Source organism: Stegodyphus dumicola, chromosome 2 (assembly GCF_044657685.1).
Source record: "Stegodyphus dumicola isolate Sdum_Otavi_A_Nest chromosome 2, ASM4465768v1".
Classification (NCBI taxonomy): Eukaryota; Metazoa; Arthropoda; class Arachnida; order Araneae; family Eresidae; genus Stegodyphus; species Stegodyphus dumicola.
The window spans coordinates 82,837,616-82,856,731 of record NC_140769.1 but is presented as its reverse complement, the minus strand read 5'-3'; the positions used below and the strand labels follow the sequence as shown (position 1 = coordinate 82,856,731).

The window sequence follows — 19,116 nt, the reverse complement described above, 5'->3', positions numbered from 1 at the left end:
TTAATAAATGTCAAAAAATAAATGTTCTTTATCTCAGTACTCAAGCCAGAAATTCTGAGAATACCAAATGGCCTTCTTGCACAAATGATACGCATTCAGTACCGTAAGCCATCAGTAGTAGTCTTTTAAACGTCTTACAATGTCTATTTTGTGAAAAGCACTCTGCAAAACATTCTTTTATTAATATTATCCTGAAATATTTCAAGAGATTATGATTTTATTGGAATTCAAAGTCATAAATAATACAATGTAAACGTTATTAATTTTACAAACTGTTGTTCCAGACGTACGGTATACTAATTCTTTGAAATAGTTTGAATTTAGATGCATGTTTTTTTTTTTTTTTTTTTTTCATTAAAACATAAATTATTATCCCTGAAAGTATAATTTACCTAGTTTCGCAATTATTAAATTTTCTTATGAAATATTTAACCTCGGCACTTTAAATTCTATCAGTTGCTATCTTAATTTTTTTCAAATAGTTCCATGGTTTCACTTTTCCCTTCTTCAGTTTCTGAGAAATTTAAGCTTAATATTGTACCATTTTAATTCTGACTGTAGTTATAGTAAAGGACTACGGTTGTAGTTATAGTACTGAACTACGGTGGTAAGGAAGGTTTTAGTCATTGCAGGATATACGAATTTCTTTCCCAGATTACGTTATAAAATACCGTTGCATGTCTTGCACTGAAAACACACGAATGCACCACCAAAATACATAAGAGAAGACATCGTTCTCATTATCTTTGAAATTATATAAAACTATATTTTTCACAAAATGTTTTGCATTTTTATGAAATCAACACAGTTTTCATTTAATAGTTTTATATCAAAAGCAAGGTTACTTAAGAATTATTTAAAGAATAATAAAAAATTGATAATTCCAAAAATTTTTTTTATTAATAACAGTAAGCAAAATGTAAAATGCAAATTGCATTTTTGTAGCTTTGCAAATCAACATTCAAGATATATTTGGAATGATAAAAGTAAATGATACAGATTGTACCTATTTATTTTATAAGCCACGGGCTTCATTTATTTGACTTTCATTCATTTTCCTGACTAAAAAAAAAAAAAAAAAAAAAAAAAAAAGAATATTTCAATAATGATACTGTGCATTTTTTAAAACTTATTTGTAATACATAAGTCAATAGTTTAAATAAACAAATTTTCTGAAGTGATACAGTGCACATCTAAATTTCAAGAACAGAAATTTGATGAAATAAAGATAATGTGAAAATTTTACTTATTTCAGTCCTGCAGTATGCTCAATTTTTTTTTTTTTTTTTTTTTTTTTTTTTTAATTTCTGTTTCCATCAGGTTTTCATGGTATGTGTCTCATGACTTATCTCACTTGTCTGACAATAATATCAGAACAAGCCCAATAAATTCATCGTGGTAAGGGGTGGAAGACTGCGGCTGTCGTTGACAAGAGCCTTGAGCACCATACAGGTACGACTGTGCTCAGTTCCACGCCCAATTTTGATGCAATGCACCGCGAAGGAATGGGTGTGAAGACCTGCCACCCCTCTTTCCCTACATTCAACCTCTCCAGCGGACTTTCCGCTGGTCGCATATTCAGAGTGCAGAGTGCCCCCATGACGCACAGGCACTATACATTTACAAACATCCATGTCTTCTCCGAGATTCCAGCCCGGGTCTGTTGGTAAGTTTGTCAGCGTCACTAACCACTATCCCGGTTGGTCAGCCGGTTTAAGGTTATCTTATCTGTCATGATCAAGGAAATTTTATTTGGGAAAAAGCAATTAAACATTTTCAGTAAAGTTCAACACACTGTTTTTCCATTTAGCTATATGAAGTTGACACTTTTAAATAATATGGTTAATCAACATTTATAATGGGATTGTAATAAAATTATTATTTACGATGCACTGTAATTAAACTTGAAATAATTTTGAAGCTAAGAATAGAAATTTAAAATTTGTATTTTTAGAAAAAAATTGAGTTGATTACAGTTAAATAGAGTAGATACCAGAAAAATAAATTTTAAGGTAGTGCAGAACATTTAAACCATATAAGAAATATAATTTTAGAAAAATATCTAGTCTTGAAAATTCACCCTACCTTTTTGAAGCTATACATAAATAAATAAAAAAGTTTTGAAAATTCTATAAAACTCATATGCCAATGGAACAGAAACAAATATATAATAGAAATTAGAAATGATATTAGATACTCACATAAGCACAAGATATCCAACTTCATGAAACAGAAACAGGTGGGAACTGTATATAATTTACTTGAAATGAAAACGGATCACTAAGTTGCATGAATCCATTTGCACCAAGTAAGGGAACCAGACTCCTAAGCAAGGTTGGATCACTATGCCTCGCCTGCTACTGTTATGCTCCTAGGCGTAAGAGCATACCTGCTTAAGATTCTGTCCTATGCTACCGAATAATTTCAGAGGGAGTAGTTTGAAGGTGACCTGCGCTGTCATAAGAACATGCATCTCTCTTTACCTCTCTTATAGGACAAGTCTCAGCAATTTACTCTTTACAGTACACTGCTCTAACTAGGTATTAAGCTGGTGTTTACATAAGATTAGGTAATGCCCTGAGTTAAAGCATATACATTTCTATTCAATGAATAGTTTCTCTAGCCGACAGTCTGCTTATCAATGGATCTTAACATTTTAGTAGTGCTTTCTCGTGACTTTAATACTACCATGCAAGAATATAAATGAATAAAATGCAAATATATATATATATATGTGTACGAAACATGATAATACAAAATAACATTTAAATGAAAACACGTATTTAGATGCATGAATGCGTAATGCGCATATTTAATTTATTTAATAATATATATGAATAGATGCATTTAAAAATAATATATTTAAAGAAACGATGGAATACGAGATATTTATTTAAAAATATCTACATGAATGAAAATCGTTTATGTGATTTATGAGACAATACATTTTGAAAAATTATATTAAAGAGAAATTAATGCTTTAAAATCATTGTCAGAATTTCAAAAATTTTATTTAGCTATTTCTAAGGAACGAAAATGTTATGGAATGTGAAATGTTGCACTGGCGAATGATATTTCATCCTAAATTTATTTAAATTTTAACTGATTATAATTTTAAATTTATTTAAATTTTAACAAAGCTATCTAAATTTAAAATTGTTGTTTGTTTTCATTTCTACGACTCGGCTTTTTTCTCCCTATCAACTTCGCTGAAAATCGGGTGGGTCTTAAAACAGTAGATGTTTCTATATTACTAATTATTCTAAGGTATGTACTTTTCCCAATCACTAATTTAAATTAATATGATATTGCTTTTAAATATCAAACTGCATATTAAAACCATTTGCGAGTTATATTTTAAAGTTTCATTTCCTCTATTTTGTTTACTTAGAACCAAGTTTGTCTACTGCTGGTGGTATAGGAATAAATATGTTCGTCATAGCATCAGTATCATTTTACAATAAAAACGAAATTGGAAAATATCTGCTGACAATATAATAAGTATAAAATTAATTTGAATGCATACAAGCGATAAAATTATGTTGATTGATACTGCAGCGGCTCATTCTGAAGAGAATATTAATTAAAATAAATAATCTTAATAATTAAGTATTAACGATTTATTCACGAAACTAATTAAAGCGACAAATGCATCAGTAATTAGCACATAAAGAAGATTCGAGGGTTTAAAAATGTTAATTTTTGTACGAAATAAAAATTTTAATTTATAACTGTATTACTATATAGTTATGAATTGCATGCTAAGTTAGCCGAAGAATCCAAGTGAATTTTGAACAGTTTATAATAAATAAAATGAGAGGTAGAAGAACCATTTTGGTTCAGAAATTGTTTTGCGTATGTAATAAAAAATACAAAAATCTGTGATGCCTATGAAATAAATATTCGATACATAATAACTTTTAAAAATGTAAAGGAAATTTCACGACCCAAATATAAATTTTAAGTATGTACAGGATTTCAGAGCATATAATATTCCCGAAAGCATGTAGTTCTTTTCGAAATAATTTCACAACTACCATTCATTAGATATCCATCAGAGTGTAAACACAGATTTCACAACCTTACAATAGAAATTGATTTGAGAATTATTATGTAATACAATGAAGAAAAACATACATTCGTTTAATTTATATTGCACCCGTAATTAAATACAGGCGCTTTTTCAGTTACAAAAAGAAAACTTCAAAAAGCATTTCGTCCATCTATAATAATAAAAGCAAGTGTAATGTGTCTGTCTGTCTGTCTGTCTGTCTGTCTGTCTGACCGAGCTCTCCAGCCAAATCTATCGCACGCAGGGACCTGGAATTTTTTATACGGAAGCACAAAGGGGCTGGCCACCAGACCTCGAAGCCCGATTTTCGATTTTTGAATTAGAAAAATTTAAAAAAAATTATTTATAATTAATTAATCACGGTTTTTTTGACTCACTGATATTATTATTTGTTTTCAAATAACGTTCGATTGTAACAATTGATTTCTTTATTCTAGCGTTAGTTTGCTGTTTTGACGATACATCTATAATAATAAAAGCAAGTGTAATGTGTCTGTCTGTCTGTCTGTCTGACCGAGCTCTCCAGCCAAATCTATCGCACGCAGGGACCTGGAATTTTTTATACGGAAGCACAAAGGGGCTGGCCACCAGACCTCGAAGCCCGATTTTCGATTTTTGAATTAGAAAAATTTTAAAAAAATTATTTATAATTAATTAATCACGGTTTTTTTGACTCACTGATATTATTATTTGTTTTCAAATAACGTTCGATTGTAACAATTGATTTCTTCATTCTAGCATTAGTTTGCTGTTTTGACGATACATTAAATCGATTAATTACAATTCATTTCTTTTTTGTAGCTTATTATTTATAATTAATTAATCACGGTTTTTTTGACTCACTGATATTATTATTTGTTTTCAAATAACGTTCGATTGTAACAATTGATTTCTTTATTCTAGCGTTAGTTTGCTGTTTTGACGATACATTAAATCGATTAATTACAATTCATTTCTTTTTTGTAGCTTGTGGGGGGGGGAAGAGAGAGAGACAGTCTACATGTCCTACACTACTATTCCTGCGCTATTCACTTATCTGCATTTTCTAAATGCACGGGCAACGCCGGGCGGGTACAGCTAGTAGTCAATAAGTGAAATGAAAAAATATAAATGCATATTATTTAAATTTTTCCTTTCTTACTATCCTCGCATTTAAATGAATTTAAAATACATCACTGTACTCTGATTTCGAATCAAATGGTTTTTACTGGTGTTATATATTAAAATAAATTATTACTAACTACACATTGAAGATGTTATTAAAAATACAAAAATAAATCAAATCTCATGTATGAACTAATATGATCACGTGTAGGCTAGTAAGCAATGTTAAGAAGAGTAACCAGCAAAAATAATTGCAGCATATTAAGTGCGCTGTTCGGTTAATGTCTAAAAAATCGTAAAGGAGTAAATCTCTAGGTAATGAATATTCAAACATTTTAATAAAAATGCGTTACATCTTAAACTTTTAGTTACTTAACATTGTATACTAAACAAAGAAAAGTGTCTGGAAAGGATTAAATATAGGAAATGAATTTTCAAACCAGTTAAAAGCATTTAGGAGGAATTAGAATATGAGTTTCTTAATACAAAAAGTGTCTAGGACAGGTTAAAACCAGGAAACATATCTTAAAACAGATAAATGCATTTAGGGAAGAATTCTCAATTTCCTCTTATTCCCAATTGAAATTGCGCATAGAATCGAATATGTTGCTTGCATCGTATTATATTTCTGCTTAATCTAATGTCAAGTACATTACTTACTGGATATTCTTTGCAAGTTAGACTTAACTAAAATATTAGTTAAACGTGAAACATCTGCAATGTAATTCGCATTCTGCCTCACAGAATGAGATAGGCGGTTTATATGAAATTTCACTAAATATTTCCTCAAGTCTTTGGCTGTTTCCTGATATTGATGTCTTTAGATAAAGTTACGTTCATAATCTAAATTTAAAAAAATCAGAAGGAACAATTTAAATTCATTAACAAAGTTATAAAATCAAGGCAAAAATTATATATGCACTTATTTTCATTTGCATATTATCAATACATTAAGTATAGAAATTAAGCAGTTGTTCAATAGAACTTATTAATTTCGAACTCAAATAAAAATGCCTTTTCGGAGAAAATTTCCGTTTGCCTCTTTTGCAAACTAAATGAAAAAAACATAAAAAAATTGAATAATTTTGTTTAGCATTCTAAGTGTCAGTTTGCATAAAGTTAGGAAAAAAAATTATTTTCATAACAGGATTATATGAACTTGCAGTTTTTTGTTTTTCATTTACGTAATATCCATGAAAGTATGGCAGTTTTTAAAACTAAGCAAACGCATTTCTTGGTTAAAACATTGATATATGAGTCTTTCTAAAATGCAAATAAAGCATCATAATCAATTTCCGACATTAAAGTTTTTAAAAATTATCAACATCAGTTTCAAGAAACAAATAGCAAAAAAACTTATTTTCGAGAAGTAATATCATACAATTTTAATAAAGCAAGTATTTTTAACTTTTGCATCACGTTTTACCGATATTTTAAAAATCGATTTTCGAAAAATTATTATATTTTGTGTAAAACAAAAATGTTGTTATACATTCTGCAGCAGCAATTTTAAGAAGTGCATCCCTAAAGTCACTTAAAGACATTAGGTTAATTTGGAAGCATGTAAGAGGAAAAATGTGAAACGCCTTTTCCAAGAATCGAAACGCGGACCTCACGACTACGCGCCCGTCGTGCAGACCACCACACCACGAAGGCATGCTAAGAAGGCGGGAGAAATACATATTATACTCCCCCTTTTAAAGGGTGACTGAGGTTTTTAGGGGACCCAGTAGTCAAATCCTGGGTGTGCAGAATCATCATCCACCACCTTTTTAGTTCGGTCGCCAGTGTAGAGACATTAGGTTAATTTGGAAGCAGGCATGATGAAAAATGAGCAATGCCTTCGACGGGAATCGAACCGCGGACCTCTGGTATACGCTCCGAGCGTGCAGACCACCATACCACGAAGGCATGCTAAGAAGGCGGGAGAAATACCTTATAATAGTACCTTATATATTAATACAATAGTGATTTTCAAGTATTTGAATTTCAGGAATTTTTATCATGGATTGAATGTTTAAAGTCTAGACCAGAGTTTCTTAATCTGTGGGTAGCGATTCCCAGGGAGGTCGTGGGACCTGCAGCAGGGGGTCGCCAAAAATTTAGCAGTTTTGATATTTCTTATTATAATAATTTTACAATTACCATATATTTTTACACAATGTATCTGCAAATAGATAAAGCTAAGACGATACAGGTAAAGGAAAAAGGAAAACGTTTCAACGCATTCTTTTTATAATAGAAACTTTCATTTTGCTTGCTTTGCACGTGACGTCATTTCGTCTGTTACTTATTTAAGATTTTCACATTGTTCTACGTCTTAAAGTTAGAAATTAAAGTTAATGAGCAAAAACTGTAATACCATATTACAGCACAAGTGGAAAAACTGATAGTTTCAATACGCGTGTGTCGGATTTGCGCAATGTTTATGGGGTCTCACAAAATTTTCGTAAATATTATAGGGTCCTGTGGGTTGCGAAAAAATCTGAATGATAAAAAGGGGTCGCGACTGAAAAAAGTTTAAGAAGCCCTGGTCTAGACTGTTAAATGCGTAAGCTTCTTATTAGAATGTCTACCGACTAAATAGATGAATATCGCGGTTTATCGTCTACTATATCGCGATTTATTGCCTTTTAATGATCTTCCTTGGCAAATATAAATCACAGATTTAGGCAGGCAAACTGACAGAATTAGTCTTCTCGGTTTCACCAAGCTCCTTGGAGCAACTCTCATACAAGGCTGCAGTTAATTAGATATGTTTACATTGGCAGATATCGCATCTCATCTTGCGCTAATTATTTTACATTTCCTTCTTAAATGATGTCTTATGTACCTTATATGCTTGTGTGTCAATCAGTCCATAAACAGGAAGTTTCTCAATCGTAAATCTACCTTTCTACGGGCGTTCATAAACATGATACTTAAGCTTATTTTATGATTTAAAATATAAATTACTTGGATTAGTAGTAAACTGTTATTTTTAATACAACTCCTACTTTACTTTCTAAAAACAAATTTTAGACAAGAAGAATAGTATATTTACTAGGAATAACTTTATATTTTAAAATAAGCGGAATATAACCTTTATATTGCTAGTAAAAAATGAAAATGTACTTTACTATAGAAATTAAAGAGAAAAATAGATCTTTTTTAAAAAACAACGAAAAATAAACTTCAAAATTTTATCACATTTATCCTTCCTCATTAAGTGGTTAACTTGCATGCATTTCTTTAGCAAACCTTGGTGAAAATTCAGCTTAAGCTTATTTCTTCGATAACAGACAGGTATAGGTAGAATGAAGAAATATTATAGTAGACAGACAATAATTCGATTATTAGCTTATGTGGTCCGCATATGCGTTATAACGTAGACACTTCGGGGTGCGAGGTTGTTGCATTGAATGGTAAATTAAGCCTTAACATGCTCGCCAAATCATTTACTATACGCAAGTATTGTGCTAGCAAGCCGGCATCTATCATCAGACTATCGCTTCAAGAATCGTCATCGTTTCGTCCAAGCCCTTGGTGGCAGTTGTTGGACCGGTTTTTTTCCTCTTCGCTGCTGGGAGTTCAAGGGTGAAGGACGGGTTTCGGCCTGTCTCTTCACTGACTGTCTCTTCACCTACAACCACGTGTGACGATGCACGTTTAACTTCCCTGAAAAGTCCGATAACTGTAGTTTCTTTATTGAATATATTCATTCTATATGCAGTTGCTGAAAATTCATCCTGGGTGAAATGATGTTTTAAAACAAGAATTTTAAACGATCTCATTGTGCAATTTAAGACTCATCCATTGTCTATCGCCACGTGGTGACTGCTCCAAATTAATTCACTGGTAGAAGCTTCAAAATCAAAAGAAATTTCAAGATGAGTATACTCCTGGTCTACATATATCTTCGATTCCCGTTTAATTTGTGATTTATTGAAAGTGATGCAAATGGATAGTGCTCTGTAGTGTATCGATAAACGAATGGACGCTCTGTATTTATAGTAGGACTATAGTTATGATCTGATATTTAATTTTCTTGTTTATTTGTGTGAGCTCAGCAATAAAATTTTTTGATAGGAAAGATAAATAGTAGATGAATAACTTGTATTTTCTTCTTCAACTATCACGAAGTCTGGGATAAGTACATTATTTTGCTATCCTCTGTGGGTCACATATTTTATCCCTGTCATTCGGGTTATAGCGGAAACAACGTGATGTACTCTTAATCACTGTCATAATTTCATCGCTGTTAAAATTTATATTCAAAATATTGGTTATCACTTATACACCTGAATAATTATATTAAATATTTCTCATAGCTTACAGAAATTAACACATTTTTCATTACATAAGAATTTAAAATATATAAGTGTTTTTACTACATACAAATATTTTCACTACATATAGCTCTTCTTCAATATTATTTTTACTACATATGGTGCCGTGACAAAAGGAATAACTATAAATAATTTAGTTCAGGTTGAGAATTCAAATAAAATGTGTGACCTATAGTATATTTGCTACACATATGATTTATATTGTTGAAAATTTATGATAAATGATAGGTAATATGCCATAAAAGAGTAATTCTATTTTGGATAATTCAAAAATTCAATTTCATATGTATTGTTATATATATGTGCATATTTAAAGAAAGTTTTAAGATATTTGAATCAAAAGCTGATTTCAGTAATTTCATTGGATTGTGGTATGTAATGATAAAATAATGTTCAGCAGTATTAGAATCCAGAAGTGTTAATGATCAATGTACTTATATTGCATCACTAATTTGATATATGCATGGTTAAAGTTACAGGAGATCCTAATTAATTACTAAATAAAAAATAAAAAAAATAATAAAAAAAAATTACCTTAACTTTGCTATCTACTCTTATATGCATGTTTGGTAAATGTATATGTAAATTATCAGAGAGAGTGCTAAGTGTTTGTGTAAAATAATGTAGATCTCAATAACATTAAAATAGAAATAGCAGATTGTAAGGTAATGCAACATAAGTAACTATATTTTTTCATCCATGTCAAAGCTTAAAGGTAGATCTAACACTGGTATGGCAACTTCCCTAGCTTCTGCTCTACCCACATTTAGTGGCAACTTATCTGAAAATGTAAATTTCTTTCTTGATCAAATAAATAGTGTTGCTAAATTAGAAAAATGGTCAGAGGAAAAGAAAATAATCATTCTGAAAATAAACTGTAGGGATAAAGCTCTAGATTTCCTAATTAATGATCCAAGAGTGGCTAAGGAAAATAAATTTGAAAATTTAGAAAAATTATTAAAGAATAAATTTGCACGAGTTGAATCCTTTCAGGACATTATACAGCAATTCTCAAACATTTCTCAAAAGTGTAACCAATCTGTTAGGGAATTAGCTGACGAGATTACTACAACAGCGACAAAATACATAAATGAAGATTCGGTTGAGGATTCTAGTTTACATAAATTAAAAGAGAAAATGAAGCTCACTAAATTTCTTGAGGCCCTCAGAACAGACATTAGGATTGAAGTTAAGAAATTAGGTCCATCTTCCTTTGATAAGGCTGTAGAATTGGCAAGTAATATAGAAAATGCATTGAATGATGAGAAAACATATTTGAACAGTATAAATGTTGAGCAAAATTTAGAGATCAATAATCTTCTCAAAGAAAGACTTGAACAGAATAAAATTATTCAGGAGCTAACAGATAAAGTAAATCAACTTTCTCAAAATAAGCCTATAAACACATCTTATACAAGAATAAATCACAATGCTTCTACATCTCAAAATTCTAGCAACTTTAATGTATCTTGTCATATCAACAGATTGTTGGTATTTTCCTAGGGAAGACCAACATAATTTTAGAAACAACACATTCAGGGGACACAGACAATTTCGAAACACTTGGCGGAGGAACTATCATCCTTACAGAAATAATAGTCAATACAAAAAAGGTCAGTATAAGCATTTAAACTAGCTGGTATTTTCCTAGGGAAGACCAGCATAATTTTAGAAACAACACATTCAGGGGACACAGACAATTTCGAAACACTTGGCGGAGGAACTATCATCCTTACAGAAATAATAGTCAATACAAAAAAGGTCAGTATAAGCATTTAAACTAGCTAAGGATTCTTGCCAGATATATTACAACAAAAATTTTAGACCCCTTGCAGGAATTCGCAGAGACTGGGGTTATAAAGAACACCTGTATAGACATCATAATCCAAAAAAGATCCAAAGTAACAGCAATAATGTCCAACACAAGTTTGCAAAACATAAAAGATGTAATAATAGAAACTCAACCAAATTGTTGATGTCTTGTAACTCAGAAAATTCTAATTATCTGTCAATAATCAAACTTAAAATTGGTTCTCAGACTTCTGAAGCTCTTCTTGATACTGGTGCAAATTTATCTTTAGTCCAACCAGATGTTATTGAGGAAATTAAACAATTCACTAAAGTTGAATTTGTTTCTCGGATGGTAAGAATAAAAACTATTGAAGATTCATGCATTCCTTACATGTCTGCAGTTAATTTAACATTCAAAATTCAAAGTAAATGGTTCACTAATTTATTTTATGTCACCCAAAACAATTAGAATTCTACTTATCAGATAATCCTAGGTTATGACTTCATTCAAAGTAACAAAATTTTGTTAGATTCCATAAATAAGAAACTCATAGTAGATAATACTCATTTGGACTTTGAAGAAAATTATCCCAATAAAAAATTAAGCAACTCAGTTAATGTAAGAAGAAAAAATTGTAATTTAAACTCATTAAGAATGGTTTCTAATATAACTGTCCAGCCAGGTCAATCTCAAATCATTTCTTTAGCTGTTCCTGAAGCTTTAAAACAATTTAAAGAAATTTTGCTTTCTCCAAAGCCATCACAAAATAAGTTCCATATCAATGAATCTTTACATATAGTTGATTGTCACAACCACATTCAAACTATTGTTGAAAACAACACCAATGAGAAATTAATTTTTAGGAAGAATTCTGTTATTGGAACTGCTGTGCCATTTCACTTTGAGGATATTGTTAGTCCCAAAAATCATGAGACTTTACAAATCAACACACTAAATCTGCAAGAAGCAATTAAACTTAGAAAAGAGGAATTAAATGTATTAGACTTTAAACTAGATCATTTAAATGAACAAGAAAAAAATGAAATGATAGAATTGCTAATGAATAACTATGCTGTGTTTTCAAAATCATATAATACTTTAGGATCTACTGATAAAGTTGTACCAGAATTTAAACTTCTTCACAATTTCCCAATTCAAACTAGACCTTACCCTATTCCTAAAATTGGAAAACAGTATGCTCAACAAGAAATTGCAAAATTATTAGAAGCAGGCATAATAGAACCCTCTTCTTCAAGTTATAGTTTTCCTGTAACTGAGATATTTGTTAGGAAAAAGAATTTACCTGGTGAAGATAAAAATGCACCAAAATTTCGTATGGTTGTAGATTATCGTCTATTAAACTGTATCACAGAATCATACAAAATTTGTTTACCAAAAATTTCTGAGATTTTGCATAACATTGCTGGTAGGAAATTGTATTGTGTACTGGATTTGAAGTCAGCCTTTTTCCAGATCAATTTGCAGGACTCTGATAAAGAAAAGTTGGCATTTTGCACCGAACTGGGTAATTTTCATCCTTGTAGACTTCCCTTTGGAGCTCGCAATAGCACTTCTTATTTCCATACATTAATTTCAAAATGTTTAAATGACATTAAAGGTAGTAATGTTCAATTTTTTCTAGACGACATTATTATTGCAGCTGATAGTATGAGTGAGTTAAAAGTAATTCTTCAAAAAATGTTTGACAGATTAAAATCATTTAATTTAACTCTAGATCCAGCTAAAGTGCAGCTCTGTAAATCTGAAGTAACTTATTTGGGTTTCAATATTTCACAAGCAGGTTTTTCTCCTTCTGAAGAAAATATTTCAAAGGTTACAAGATTTCCTATTCCAAAGGATGTAAAACAAGTTCAGGCTTTTCTTGGCATGATGAACTATTTTAGACATTTAATCCATAATTTTGCTGAGATCACTCAGCCAATAGTGATGTTTAATAGCCAATAACTAAAAGACATGTTCCCTTTGTTTGGAATCAAGATTGCCAAGATGCTTTTGATAAATTACAATCAATAATGTTGGACAAACCAACTATAAGGAACATTGATGATAATCATGAGATATTTTTGATCACTGATGCTTCTAAAGTAGCTATGTGTGGTATTCTGTTACAAAAGATTGATGATAAATTCTTTCCTGTAGAATTTTATTCGAAACTTCTCACTCCTGCTGAGTCTAGATACCCATCGATCAGGCGTGAGCTTTATGCTATTTTTTCTTCTGTCAAGCATTTTTATGAACATTTATATGGCAAAAAATTTACTATTTTAACTGATGCTAGACCACTCACTTTTCATATGCAGCTGGATAAGCAGCCTGACATTGCTGCCAGATGGTTGTTGTATTTACAAGATTTTGATTACTCTCTAAAACATATACCTGGTTTTTCCAATCCTGCAGATTTTCTTTCTAGAGTTCCTGAAGCATCTCATAGTGTAAACAATATCAACTTATTTCATTCAGATAATACTCAGTTAAGCATCCAAGATATAGTTAATCACCAAAGAAATGACAAAAATATTAAGGATATCTTAAGCCAAATTAACAATAATAAAGCTGATATTTGTGGAAAATATTTTATTGATAAAAAAATGGTGTAGTAATGATAAAATTAAGACCTAGAGCGCATCATTTAAAGACAAGGCATTTAGAAAATAAAATTCTACTTCCAAATTCTTTAGTAAAACCTTGTTTAGAGATTGCTCATGCTCCGCATTTTGGAACTAGTAAAACTTATGAATTCATTAAGAAAAAGTATTTCTGGAAGGGCATGTTTTTAGATACAAAAAACTTTTGTGAAAAATGTCAACAGTGTTTGGAGAATAAACCAAGGTCATGTAAAACAATTACAAGCAATATAAAAAAATCTGATTTAGCACCTGGAGAAATGTTAGCAATTGACATTGTGGGTAAATTGCCCAGATCACATGATGGCAAATTTTTCATTCTAACTATTATTGATCATTATTCGAGATATTTAGAAGCTATTCCTCTGGCAAATATTACATCTGCTACAATAATAAGGTGTATGAATCTTTATTTTTCAAAATTTGTGTTGGCAACCGACGTCGATTCCCCTAGCGCATGCGCATGATAAGCAAGTTCTCTGCTGCGTAATACTTATACTTAGTAGGCAGTTAGCCAAAGTCAATGGTGAGTAATGCATGTAAGCGAGAAGGGCTAAGCGCTGTGTAATATCATGTTTCTACTCTGCTGTTCAAGGTCTTCGTAGTTTAAATAAATGTTTGTTATGTACATAGAAGACGTCATTTTATTCTTCATAGGCTATGGGCCCAGATAGCGCTTAACTGTGCAGAGCAACTACCATTGTTAAATTCTTTCGGCAAGCCAAGCTGCGTCGACTGAAATGAAAATGGCGACGACTAATACAGTGTCAATTGAAAAGTTAAACAAGGACAACTTTGACACGTCGAAGTTGCAAATGGAAGCAATACTGATTAAAAATGATCATTGGGACTATGTAACTGGGAAAATTCCGAAACCAGAACCTGGTGAGGAAGAATTTGCTAAATGGAAAATTACTGACCAAAAGGCACGAGCGGATATAATCCTATCCATCTTACCCAGTGAACTTCCACAAGTAAAGAATTGTGTAACATCTCACGAACTGTGGCGTAAATTGCATTCTATTTACGAATCGAAGGGACCAGCTAGAAAGGCCACAATTCTAAAAAAATTGCTTTTTACAAAAATGAGTGATTCTAAACAAATGACTGTTCATCTAAATGATTTTTTCATTCTTGTGGACAAACTGAAAGAAATGGAAATAAACATTGCGGATGATTTGCTTACAATATTGCTTTTATATAGCATACCGGACTCTTATGAAAGCTTTCGAATAGCAATCGAATTTCGTGATGAACTGCCTTCTCCAGAAATGCTGAAAATTAAACTGTTGGAAGAAGCTAACGCTCGCAAAAATAAAGATTCAACGTTTTCTGAACCACAACATGCGTGCTATTCAAAAGATCGGAAGTATACTCAACGACCGGTTCCTAAACCGAAACCAGATAAATCTGCAAACCGAAGACAGTATCCAGTTAACTACAGATGCAACTTCTGCCATATCTATGGGCATAGAGCATCGGAATGTATGAAGAAAAATAAAGAAACTAAAAGCAAACGCCTCAGTGAAACTGCGATGTCTGCAGAATATCAGAATTCCTTGGAGCGAGAAAAAGCCGTAGCATGCACTAATAGTAATTCTAAAGACATTTTTTGTCTGGATAGTGGTGCAACATCGCATATGTGTAACAGCAAGGAACTGTTTCAAGAAATTCACGAGGTAGGTGATACTTATGTTAAATTAGCTGCTGATAAAACTGTTAAAGCTATTGGAAAAGGAACTGTTAAATTTAAAGTTCGCATAGGTTCTAAAACTGAAAATATCAAACTCAAAAATGTATTGTGTGTACCTGATTTGAAAAATAATTTAATCTCAGTGTCTAAAGTAACTGAAAATAATCTTTCAGTAATTTTCAAAGAAAAATGTGCTCAAATAATTAATTCTAATAACGAAATAGTAATTTTGGCTAAACGCGAAAATGATCTTTATTTTGTCATGCCAATATTTGAATCTGTATCAATTGCTAAAGAAATAGATCAGTGGCATATAAGATTTGGCCATTTAAATGAAAATGATCTTAAAAAACTTCAAATAAATAACATGGTTTTTCTTTTTCTCAAAATGACTCTTTCTACTTGTAAGGTATGCATTCAGGGTAAACAAACCGCAACCCCTCTTCCCAAAGAATCTGAATATAGAAGTACTGAATTGTTGAATCTAATTCATTCTGATTTGTGTGGTCCCATGAGAACTGAATCAATCGGTGGATCATTTTATTTCGCAACATTTATTGATGATAAATCTCGATATGTTCGTGTTTATTTTCTGAAATCTAAGGATGAGGTTAAAGAAGCTTTCAAAAATTTTAAAGCATCTTTTGAAAATAAACTTAACTCTAAAATCAGAATCCTGCGAACCGATAACGGGCTAGAATATTTAGGGAAAGACTTTAATAAATTTCTTAATGATGCGGGAATAAAACACGAAATGAGCACTCCTTACACGCCAGCCCAGAATGGCGTCGCCGAAAGATTAAATCGCACTTTAGTTTCAATGGCGCGATGTTTGTTATTGCAATCCAATTTGCCTCAGAAATTCTGGGCCGAAGCCGTCAATACGGCTGCTTACATTCGAAATCGCTGCCCAACGCGAGGTTTAAAACACGAAATAAAAACACCTTACGAAGTGATGTTTGGCAGAGTACCTGCTGTCTCTCACTTCAGAACCTTTGGCCAAAAAGCATTTTCGCTAAATAAAAGGCCAGGAATAGGCAAATTTGATATTCGATCTAAAGAATGTATTTTTATTGGCTATTCTGATGAATCAAAAGCTTATAGACTTTGGGATCCCGAGGCATGTAAAGTGATAATAAGCAGAGACGTAAAATTTATTAATGAGTTTAAAAACTGCTGTAGTTATGACTCAGAGCAAGAAATAAATCAGCCTTTCGCTCCGGAGGAAAAAATTATAAATAAAACATGTTGTGATGAATCATCACCTCTGGACGGTAGCGAGTCGCCACTTCACTCTGAAGCTGAAAAGGAAAGCGGAAGTGATTTAGATAGCGAATCAATGCTTCCTATCCTGATTAAAAGGTGGCCTGGTCGACCCAAGAAAATAAAAACAGGTTTGCCAGGAAGGCCTAAAAAGGAATATCATTATACAGTTGTAAATAAAAATGAACAAACTCAAAATGCTGTTGAGGAAAGCATTAATCCTACGGTGCAAGAAGCATTAAATGGACCATATGCTGAAAATTGGCATAATGCCATGCTGTTAGAATATAACTCGCTTGTTCAAGAAAAGGCTTGGGAATTAGTAAAAAGACCTGAAAACAAAAAAGTTATTGGTAGCAAATGGGTTCTTAAATTAAAATATAATCATGACGGCACTATCGAAAAATACAAAGCTAGGCTAGTTGCTAAGGGGTGCGCTCAAATCTCTGGTCTCGATTTCACTGAAAACTTTTCCCCTGTTGCTAGATTAAGTTCCATAAGAACAGTTTTAGCCTACGCAGTAGAACACAATCTCAAAGGTTACCAATTAGATTTTGTAATGGCCTATGTAAATGGGAATTTAGATGAAGAAATCTACATGGAAATTCCCTAAGGTTTTCGCGATGAAACTAATTCAGATAAAGTGTGTCTTTTAAAGAGATCATTATACGGTCTTAAACAGTCAGGACGTCAGTGGTACAAAAAGTTGGATGAAAAATTGAAATCTATCAAATTTAAATCTCTTAATTCAGATAATTGTGTTTATATTAAAAAGACGCCTAACAGTGAAACTATTATAATCGTTTATGTAGACGATCTTATCGTTTTTACCGATTCTCAGCAAACGTATGAAACAATTCGCGATAGTTTAGCTTCTGCTTTCAAAATGAAAGACTTGGGAAAATTACATTATTGCTTAGGAATAGAATTTTACCAAAATGAGAATTCAATTAAAATTTCTCAAAAGAAATACGTTGATGATATTTTAAATCGGTATAACATGCAAAATGCTAAATCTGTGTCTTCACCTATAGATAACAGCAAAAAATTATCAAAAGAAATGAGTCCTAAAAGCGAAAATGAAATCGCTGACATGAAAAATGTTCCATTTAGAAATCTGATCGGATCATTAATGTACCTTTCAGTAGCTACTAGGCCAGATATCACATACGCCGTGAATTTCTCAAGTCAATTTAACAACAATCCGGGAAAAGAACATTGGCATGCTGCGAAAAGAATACTTCGATATCTAAAGGGAACCCAAGATCAAGGACTAATTTCTAATTTATACGAAAACATGAAAACCACTCATCGCCTTTGTGGATGCAGACTGGGCATCAAATGTCGATGATAGAAAATCCTACACCGGTTTTGTATATATATTAAGCGGTTCAGCTATAACCTGGGAATCACGAAAACAACGCAGTGTAGCTCTATCTTCAACGGAGGCGGAATATATGGCTCTGTCTGAGGCCGCCAAAGAAACTGTCTACCTACGTCGTTTCCTGAAGGAGCTGGGTTACAACATAGAACACCCAACAACAATATACTGCGACAATCAAGGAGCTCAGAAAATTACAAAGAACTCTGTGTTTCACTCCCGTACAAAGCACATAGACATTCGCCATCATTTTGTGCGTGAAGTATATGAAAGCGGTGAATTAGATGTGCAGTACATACCTACCAGTGAAATGGGAGCTGATGTGTTAATCAAACCCCTGACTCCTGTTAAACATCAAAACTGTTGTACAATTGTAGGATTGAATACTGTTTAATATGTATTTTGTTTTATTTTTCAGGAATAGGAGAATCAACGTCGAAAGGGGGTATGTTGGCAACCGACGTCGATTCCCCTAGAGCATGCGCATGATAAGCAAGTTCTCTGCTGCGTAATACTTATACTTAGTAGGCAGTTAGCCAAAGTCAATGGTGAGTAATGCATGTAAGCGAGAAGGGCTAAGCGCTGTGTAATATCATGTTTCTACTCTGCTGTTCAACGTCTTCGTAGTTTAAATAAATGTTTGTTATGTACATAGAAGACGTCATTTTATTCTTCAATTTGGTATTCCAAAAGTAATTTTATCTGATAATGCTTCAAATTTTTGTTCAGCTGAATTTGAAAAATTTCTAAAAGATCTCAATATTGAACACCGAAAAAGCTCCATTTATTATCCACAGTCTAATGCAATCATAGAAAGAGTTCATCGAACTATGAAAGA

At 32.0% G+C, this 19,116-nt stretch overlaps 1 protein-coding gene and 1 long non-coding RNA gene across 6 annotated transcripts in view; one reads left to right on the top strand and one right to left on the bottom strand.

The window, feature by feature from the left end:
• The window catches only part of LOC146998499 (uncharacterized), a 48,134-nt gene extending 43,313 nt beyond the window's left edge, over positions 1-4,821 (top strand). Inside the window, exons 3-4 of the long non-coding RNA XR_015039467.1 lie at positions 1,321-1,666; positions 4,510-4,821. This is a non-coding gene — a long non-coding RNA (uncharacterized LOC146998499). The remainder of the gene's footprint in view (positions 1-1,320; positions 1,667-4,509) is intronic.
• Positions 1-19,116, bottom strand: part of LOC118184750 (somatostatin receptor type 2-like) — a 512,152-nt gene that overhangs the window by 290,876 nt on the left and 202,160 nt on the right. The window lies entirely within an intron of this gene.